The 9,113-nt window shown below is 45.3% G+C and overlaps 1 protein-coding gene across 2 annotated transcripts in view; it reads left to right on the top strand.

The window, feature by feature from the left end:
- The first annotated feature begins 2,987 nt into the window (after positions 1-2,987).
- MACROH2A2 (macroH2A.2 histone) overlaps positions 2,988-9,113 on the top strand; it is a 52,913-nt gene continuing 46,787 nt past the window's right edge. For both annotated transcript variants that reach the window (XM_086381582.1, XM_086381581.1), the window contains exon 1: positions 2,988-3,153. The gene's annotated coding sequence lies outside the window, so the exon portion shown is untranslated. The remainder of the gene's footprint in view (positions 3,154-9,113) is intronic.

Raw genomic sequence — 9,113 nt, 5'->3', positions numbered from 1 at the left:
GAATTACTAGCAGACCCAACAGAATATGAATCTGGTAGCATGGCTAATTCATTTTTTTCATCTCTAAATCATGTGACATGCCTGTCTCTTAAGTGAAGAAACAGTTCATCCTGCATCTCAATAAAATGTTTATGAGAGATCCTTGTTGCTAATGGAGTCAACTCACAATCAATACATTTATTCATAAAATCACGCACACATACAGGTCAAGGGTTAAGAAAATATTTTCATTGCAACGGTAATCAACCAAACGTACTATAGTCATGCTTTTCACTGACTCCTTGAGGATATGGATTGGGAACGGTCCAAGAGACTTTCGACCTTGTGACCAATCACAAAATTGCTCTGCTTAAAGCAAATGCTTCCCTGGTGGCTCAGCGGTAAAGAATATGCCTGCAGTGCAGGAGACCTGGGTTCAGTCCCTGGGTCAGGAAGATCCTCTTTATAAGGAAATGGCAACCCACTCCAGGATTCTTGCCTGGGAAATCCCATGGACAGAGAAGTCTGGCGGGCTACTTAGCAACTAAACAACAACCACAAAACAAAGAGAACGAGGCTGCCACTTCCTAATTGTAACTGCGGGCAAGTTTCTCTCCCGCTCACTGCCTCAGTTTCAACACCTGTAAAAAGGAGAAAACAACACCCACCCCATAGAGTTGCTGTCAAGATTACATGAGTTAGTACTGGAAAAGCTCAGTGCACGCAATAAGCATTCAATAAGTGTAAGGTCTTACTAACATTATTTATTATTCACCTTTTCAGAGGCTCCCTGTGTGGGGAGGCCATTGCAGAACTCAAGATTATTGATGAACTCATAATCCTGTTGACTATTTCAAATGTATTTTAACTATACAATATTATCTCAGTGCTAAATTCCTGTTCATGTTCTAAATGTTCAATAATAAATATACACAATTTAACTAGATCTGCACATTAGGTTACATTTTTGTCCCCTCTACATCCTGAATACTAGATTTTTCCTATCACATAAAGGGTTTGACCAAGTGAACTCTGGGATCTCTTCTAAGAACCAGACTATTATGAAACTGACATTCCCTTGATTCTCTGAATTTCAACTACATCATCTATTTGAAGCAACCAACCAGTATGAAAGGGGAAAGTCCTATCTAGTAAATTTCTTAGACTCAGCCTTTATCAGAAGAGCATATAACAAAATGCTATGATGAAACGAGTGATATAAACTACACATAAAAATGACCATGCGCATATTTTTATTGGGAAGTTATAGGGAGAATGTGAATCTAATATATATTGATGAATTATTCAGCTCTATCTCAGTCAGCCTGGCTGGCTGTGTCACAGGATAGGAGGATTTCTCAAGCACTCCCAGAAGGCTCTTGAGCCCTCTTGAATGTTGGCCTGGAGGTTATTTCTGATCAAGTATAGGCATCAGAAATCTATACAGTAGGGGCTTCCTGTAGGAAGGGAAAATCAAAACCATTATGAGATGCCCCAGGAGATCATTTTTAAACTCTGTAAACATGTCTTAGGAAAAGAGAACTTTGTCCAGACTAGATTTCTGACCTGGAAAGTGACCTTCAAAGACAAAGAACAGTGAAGTCATACACAGGGAGTGTAAGAGAGTATGAAGGTGAAGGAAGGAAGTCCCAAAGAACAGAGACCATTTGGGTCCAGGAGACTTTGAGAAGCCATGTAAGAGTTAAAGAGAGAGAGGTTTATTTATACCTTTATGATACATTATAATCTTTTGGGAAATAAACCAATGCTCAAAAAACCCTTTGAAGCACATTTGGTTTAATGTGCTATCTAATTCCATCAACAGCCCTGATTAATTAGTATAAATCCAGAGGGTAATGGACATTTGGGGTCTTCCCACTTAAGTCTATTGGAGGCTTTTACACTGAAAGATTGCCTAAACACTTATACATTTATAGGATCAAATACACGTAATATTACCAAATGGAAGAGGCTTTGAAATGCATCCATTTGGCCAGTGTTGGAGAACTGTGTTTTCCTGTGGGTTTCTCTTTTGTGAAGACATCAAAAATTTGCCTCTCCTTTTGTCAGTCCTTTGACTTACCAAGAGCGGGAGATCAGAGGAAACAAGGATGGCCCATAGCAAGTTAGCTTTTCCCACTGAAATAAACAAATTCCTTTGACTCAACCCCCCTAGCCATGGAGCCCTAGCTAACATAATACAAAGGACAGAACTGGCTTCCAGTAGAACAGAACTACAATAAATTCCATTTTCACACCTGATATTGTCCACCACACCCCCATAAATGTTTTTTTCCCAGAAACTAATAGAAATTGGTCTTTAAGACAATAGCCTCCTGCTAGTCTTAATACCTACCAAAAATACAAATTAACACCCTGTAAAAGCAACTGAACTAAAAATTATGTCCATGCACACAGTCTTACCCATGAAAACATACATCTGCTACTCCAAAGAATATGCAACACTGGATTCTATCTTAATTTATAAAAAGCTAAAAGGCAGACATGGATATAAAGTCTTAGTTCTCGTGGCTGTGGCCACCCAACGCTATCGTCCCAGTGGTGGACACAATCGTTAATGTATTTATTATTCTTTATTATTCTTTAAGGACACGAGACATTGGAAAATGGCATTTTTCCCTTTCACCTTCTAAGGCTTTCCCCAGGACTACCAGATGAACGCCCACGCCACCTTCTTCCACCAAAGGTGGATCCCGCTAACAGGAGACTCTGGATCGAGACCATAGCGCCTCAATCACCAGCTCTGGGGGAAGCCTCATCTTAGCAAGTAGCCTTCAGCGCATCCAGCGGATCCGCCAGCTAAGCGGAGGCCGCGCGGTTTCATCATTAATGTTCCTGAAGGACAATAGCTCATCAAGCCCCACCGAAAGCCCCGGACCCGTCGCGGAGCCTGGGCTGGCGGGGGATGAGGCTGAGCGACTCCTCCTAGAGGTGGTTATGTGGAGAAGGAGCAATCCCTTTTCCCTCCTCCTCCTCCCCCCGCTACTATCCGCGGCCCGGAGAACTGCCGCTTGCCGCCATTGACACGCACAGATAGAACCCAAAGAAAGGCAAAGAGTCCTGCCCGGCACCGGCGCCGCGCCGGCCGAACCTGCGCCCGGGAAGCGGCGCGCGGAGGGCACCGGGCGCCCGGAGCAGGCGGCGCAGCACCAGGTGAGCCCGCCATGGCGGTGGCATTATTGTTCAGGGGGCTTCGGGGTCTGGAAACAAAACGCGCCGCGGGGGCAGTGCAGGGGCCGGAGAAACCCCCTGCCCCTCCCCGCTGCCCAGCCCCTGCGGGCGCTCCCCGGAGAGCCGATCCTTCCCGCAAAAAAAAAAAGAAAAAGAAAAATTAATAAATCAAGCTGCCCAACTTGCCTTCTCGGGAAATAAAGGGGGGGGGGGATTGCTAAAGAAGCGGTAAAATTCCTGGGGCCGGCGAGGAACCGGGGGCATCTTGGGCAACGAGGGAGGGAGGAGAAGGGATGCGGGGTCCAGCCGCCGGCCCCGGGCGACGCTGGACTCGAAGGAGCGGAGGGCTCCTGGGGATGCGGAGTTGGGGGCGCAGAGGGGGAGAAGGGAGGCGCCCGGCTGCAGAGGAGGGCTAGTCCGGGGGCGGTGGTCTGCGCAGGGGCCGAGAGAGCCCGGGCAAGGCCGCTCTGGGGGCCTCCGAGGGTGCCCAGGTCGGGCGCCGGGTGCTCCGGGCTGACAATGGAAGGGGCGCGGAGGCGCCGGGTGGAGGGAAGAGACCGGGGTCCGGGGGCGGGCCGCGCCAGAGAAGGTCAGGCCGGGGACGCGGGCCCCGGGGGCTAGGGTCTGGGGCTGCCGCGCGGTGAGCGGGGCGCCGCGGGCGGCTGCGAGCCCCGGGCCGGTGCGGAGGAGGGTTCGGGGCCGGGCACTCCCCTCCGGTTTCCTTTCCGGGGCGCCCGGTGCCGACGCGCGCGCTGCGCTTTCCCCGGGAAATGGCGGCCCCTCTGCCGCTCGCTTGGGCAGTCCCAGGTTCCCGCTTTGCGCGGGAAAATAATAATAATAATTAGGGTGAAAAGGAATAAAAGTAAAGTGTCTACGACTCAGGAAAGGGCTGCGCCGGGCGCCAGATGCGGAGCGAATCGCGCGCGGGGCGGGGACCAGCCCTGCCTCCCCGGGCGCCCAGCCCGCTCTCCAGGAGCACCCCAGTTCCAGCCTCGCCCGCCTCCAGAATTCCGCCCGCGGGTGTCCTTCCCCACCTTTCCTCCTGGGGGCGCCCTCCGCTCCTGCCCTCTTTGTTCCACACAACCACGGCCAGGGCACTGAGCCTCTAAAGGCCCAAACGCGCCTCCTGTTCCAGTCGTTTCCAGACCCTGATTATTCCTGGCCTGAAATCGGCCGCCGCGGACTTGAATTAATCCTGGTCACTGCTGGGTTTATTGGCAATGGCCCCAGGGTGGGCAAGGGGATGAAAGAGACGAGGATAGGCTGAGAAACCACAGCGCGGGTCCCTGTGTATTTTAAGGGGGTGCATCGGCAACCACAGCCCCGAAGCCCTGATGGTAGGCTAAAGGCAGTTTGGGTTTTCCAACAGCGCTAATGAACTAAAGTATTAGCCTTTCTAGCCTTTCTCCAGCCCAGGGGAATTCAAAACCTGGCCTAGGTCTAAGCCCCCTGAGACCTCAGGGGCCCATTCCCCAATCCGTCCAGCACAGCAAACGACTTCCTCATTTTTTTCATTTGTTTTTGTGTCGAAATGCAATTGTACCCTCGCTGGGCTGCGCAGTTGCTATTGAAACGGTTCATTAGGTGAGAGAAAAAGAAACACTATTAAGAGCGAACATGTGTCTTCCTGTATGTTGTTTCTTATTTAGGAGCAGTTCCTTTGTGAAACGCAAACCAAGTTACATGTAATTCTCAATGAGTTCACATTTAGCTGAAAGCTATCTCTTACCCCTTGTAAAATTCTTCTTATTTTCAAATTAATGTTCAGAACACCAAGATTTTGAACTTCACTAGTCGGTTTTTAGAATTGCTTTAGCTCAAGATTATCATATAAATAAATATAGGCACTGCTTGGAGGGAAGTTTCTCTTGAATCACGTAATTCACACCTTTAAAACCCTTATTTCCTGTATCCACATTTCCTTTAAAAATAAGCCCAGTTCTCACTCTGGTTTTTCCTACCCTGTCACAGTTCCTCCTCACCCAGATCCATTTACTGCCATACTTTGGACATTATTAATGGTTTCCTCTATTTCAAAACCTTGTAAAAGAATTTACCTTCTTGGATCCAGAATGTTCCAAAGACTGTGACCCTGCTCCCTCACCATTCCGTCTTGTCTAGTTCCCGGGGGTTTTGAGGCGCCTTTGGTCTCCTGTTTCCCAGCGGGTGGGACACCCTGCTAGCTATTGTCTGAGATAACCAGGTCTGTTTTCACTGCTTCCTGCCAGCAAGGCGGGAGAGAATCCTGTCTTAGACAACTTTAAATGAAAGATATCTGTAACTTGTTCAAGGAGGAGGTATGTGCAAAAAAAAAAAAAAAACAACCACCAACTTTCTTAGAATTTTTTTCATTCTCAAAGTTAGATGCTATCTTGGTAAATGCTCTTGAGAAGTGTGTATTAACCAGAGGTGAACGGAAAACATGGTTAGAGAGCATTCAACAAGCATTTGTGAAGTACCGGTTATTAAACCCCACTGGATGGGGGAAGGATTCCAAATATGAGGAGATCCTAGACCCTGCTTTCAGAGCGCTTACACACCCAAACCTAGGAAATAAAATATATATGAAGGTAAAAGAAGGGGAAAGGAGATTAAGATTGGCAAACTAATGGAAAATGGGTACTTTTATATACTGCTGACAGGTGTGTAAATTGATATAGCCTATTTGGAGGGTAGTTTGGCAGCGTTAAAATTAATAATGTGCACATTCTATGACCCAGCAATTCCATTTCTCAGTATATATCGTAGAGAAGCAGGCAGGCGTGTACACATATTATGTTATTCCCTTCCATGGCAGAGTTTTGGTAATTTTGAAATTGAAGAAACCTAATGGCCATCAGTAGAGAATGGCTGAATAAACTCTGTACATCTTCTTGGAAATTAGGAAATGGTTAAAAAGAATGAAGTATACCTATATATACTGAGACAGAAAGGTCATTGAGACTTATTATTAATGAAAAAAGCAAATTGCAAAACAATATATATTGAATGGTACCACTTTGATGAAAACAAAATAAAACCATGAATTTGTATAAGTAAAAATGCATACATAAATGGATAGGAAAGGTGTAGAATAAGACACCCACTAAGAGAGACAAGAATTAAAGGGATTGTGGAGGAGTTTAGTCATATTAATCATACCTGTCCGTAACCATTGTTATAATATTTGAAATTTTACAACTTGGATTAATCTGTATGTTGCTTGGATAGCTAAACACAATTAATTTCAAAGTGATTGATAATATGTAATAAAAGCCATAATTAAAATGCTACAACAATTTTTAAAGGGAGAAAAGAATTCTAAGCTGGAAGGGAGGGCTTGGGCAAGGCTTCACAGAGAATGTACCAGGATTGGAGAGAAAGAGGGAAAAGAAACAGGCAGGAGAAGGAAGCCTAATGTAGATGCCAGGCTCTAGCTGGCACCTCCTCTTTCTTCTGCGTGATGATGTACATTCCCTCACAGGCTGAATCCTGGCCTGTCCTGCCTGCCCAGGTGCAGGCTGGGGAGTGAACTAAATGAACAGGTCACAGTTGATTTCATCGCTATGATTCTGCTGCTGCAAAGTCACTTCAGTCGTGTCCGACTCTGTGCGACCCCATAGACTATGATTCTAGGCATACCTTAAGTTAGATGTAGAAGGAAAAAATGAGGACATGAGTCCTAACAGTGGTATTGGAAAATGGCATTTTGAAAAGGAATGTAGGGGGCACTTCCCTGGTGGTCCAGTGGTTAAGACTTCGCCTTCCAATGCAGGGGGTGTGGGTTCGATCCCTGGTCTGGGAGCTAACATCCCACATGCCTCAGGGCAAAAAAAACAAAAACAAAATAAAACAGAAGCAAAATTGTAACAAATTCAATAAAGACTTTTTAAAAATGGCCCATGTCAAAAAAAAAAAAACCAACTTAAAAATAGATAAAAATGGAAAGGAGTGTGGTGGAAACAAGGATGGGGATTGATTTTCCTCTGGATACTCAATGAGATATGAACTGGGAAGTAGGTTGGAGGGAAAAGTGTTTGAGAAGGTGATCCATTCCCTCTCCCCAAATATTACAAAAAGAACCCCAAAATACTATGCAAGGTGCCAATGGGGATGAAACATACAACAAAGGGTATGAGAAACAGCCCCAGACCAGGGTTCCAGAAGTGGGGGTGAGGGGACTTGGTCTGGTCTCACACAGACTGTAGCCATGGACAAGTTGTTCAGTGACCACCACCCCTTGTTTTATTGTGGCAAAAATTGGGGAGGGGGTCTAAATGACTAATCACTCAGGTCCTTTTCAGCCTTAGGTTATGATGTTGTGAGATCTTATGGGTCTAACATTGTGATGCTTGTGAATTCCCAGGAAGATGGAAGATGGGAATATGAGATTAGAACGAGACGGGCCCAAGGTGCCAGGTCTTGAGGGAAACAAGAGCATTCCCACAGAGCATGTGGCTCTTGGTGTTCTCCCAGGACTGTTTCCTTTCCGCCCCTTCACATTGCCTCCTAAGAGCAATGAGAGAAGCAGAAAGACATCGCTGAGTTTTAAGCCTCATGTTATACACGCATCCAGCACTGTACTATTATAATAGTCACTTTTGAATTAAAATGTTAGCCTGCATTCTATAAAAATAGTCTCTAAAACTTTCTTTTGTGGAAATAAGTCATAATAGCTCATGTTTATTAAATGCCTTCCTGCCTGCCAGGTAACTGTTCCAAGCATTTTATATGAATCGGTGAGTTTCATTCTTACAACAGCCCTAAAGACAGGTACTGTTGTTATACCCATCTTGCAGAAAAGAGAGGCTAAAATGTGCCCAAGGTCACGGCGCAACTGGTGGGTGGTGGACTTAGGACTCCCACGCAGGCAGTCTCACTCCACCAACCACATCCTCCTGTGTGCCCGGAGAGAACGGGAGGTACCAGCACTCCACTGATTCTCAGATTATGTTCTTTGTAAAGTTTTTTAACGTTATTCTATGCAAATTTTCTGTTAAAACTCTTCTTTATGTCACTATTTTACCTGACTGTGTCAATAAAAGATAAAGAGCATCAGATTGAACCACATCACACTGTACTTTAAACTGTCTTTGTCATGAAGTATTAAATAAGATAAATTTGGTGGTTTCTCTGAAGCCCTTACTGTTCATTTATCCATCTCACCATCCATCATACTTTGCCCGATTTATTTGACTGGCATTGCCAATTTCGACTTGGAATGGAGTAAGTATTTCAAGTCAAAATTCCCATGCTTTGACAGAACGTGTATGGAAACAGGCATAGGACCACCAGCCTCGTACAGGGATGTTTATTTCAGCTGATTCTGTGATGCCACAAGAATTAAGTACAGCAATAGTATAGTTTAGGTCAAAATTGCAACACGTGGTCTGACCAAAGATTTGAAGGTCATTTCTGGGTATGAGAAGTAGTCCTGATGATACAGTTTCGATGCCTAAATGTGGTTATTTCCATGACAACAGGATAAAAATCTAATAGAATGAAATAAAACTTTCTGGGAAAACCCAGGCCCTGTGTTCACTGGTCTGGCCTCAGTAATGGTTCATACACAGAACTGTGTTAACTTGTATTTTTGCTGTCTTCACTGTTCAACAAAAGCATAACAGTAAATAGTGGTGGTAGACTAGAGGTAAGTTCCAGTAGCTCGTACCACATAAACTTTTAGATCAGACGATAATTCACTGGGTTCCCCACCAGAGCGCTAAACTTCCAAATCAACCGTCTTCCAGAATTTCAGTAAGGTGGTCATTCACTCAAGCACTGCCCCTGCTTCTAAACTGGATTTTCAGCCCTGGCTATTCTTTAATAAACAGTATAGATCATTGTCTTGGGGTGGAAAAGAAACGAGCCGTAAAACTCAGTAAAGTTTTTCAGGCCTGCGTTTTCTTTTCTGTGGCTATCATGGGTGATGGAATAGTGACTTCAAAGGAAAGATCACTAGC

Source organism: Bos grunniens, chromosome 28, assembly GCF_055505025.1.
Source record: "Bos grunniens cultivar Pamir isolate PY7600 chromosome 28, Bosgru_T2T1.0, whole genome shotgun sequence".
Classification (NCBI taxonomy): Eukaryota; Metazoa; Chordata; class Mammalia; order Artiodactyla; family Bovidae; genus Bos; species Bos grunniens.
This window is presented reverse-complemented; position numbering and strand designations above follow the sequence as displayed.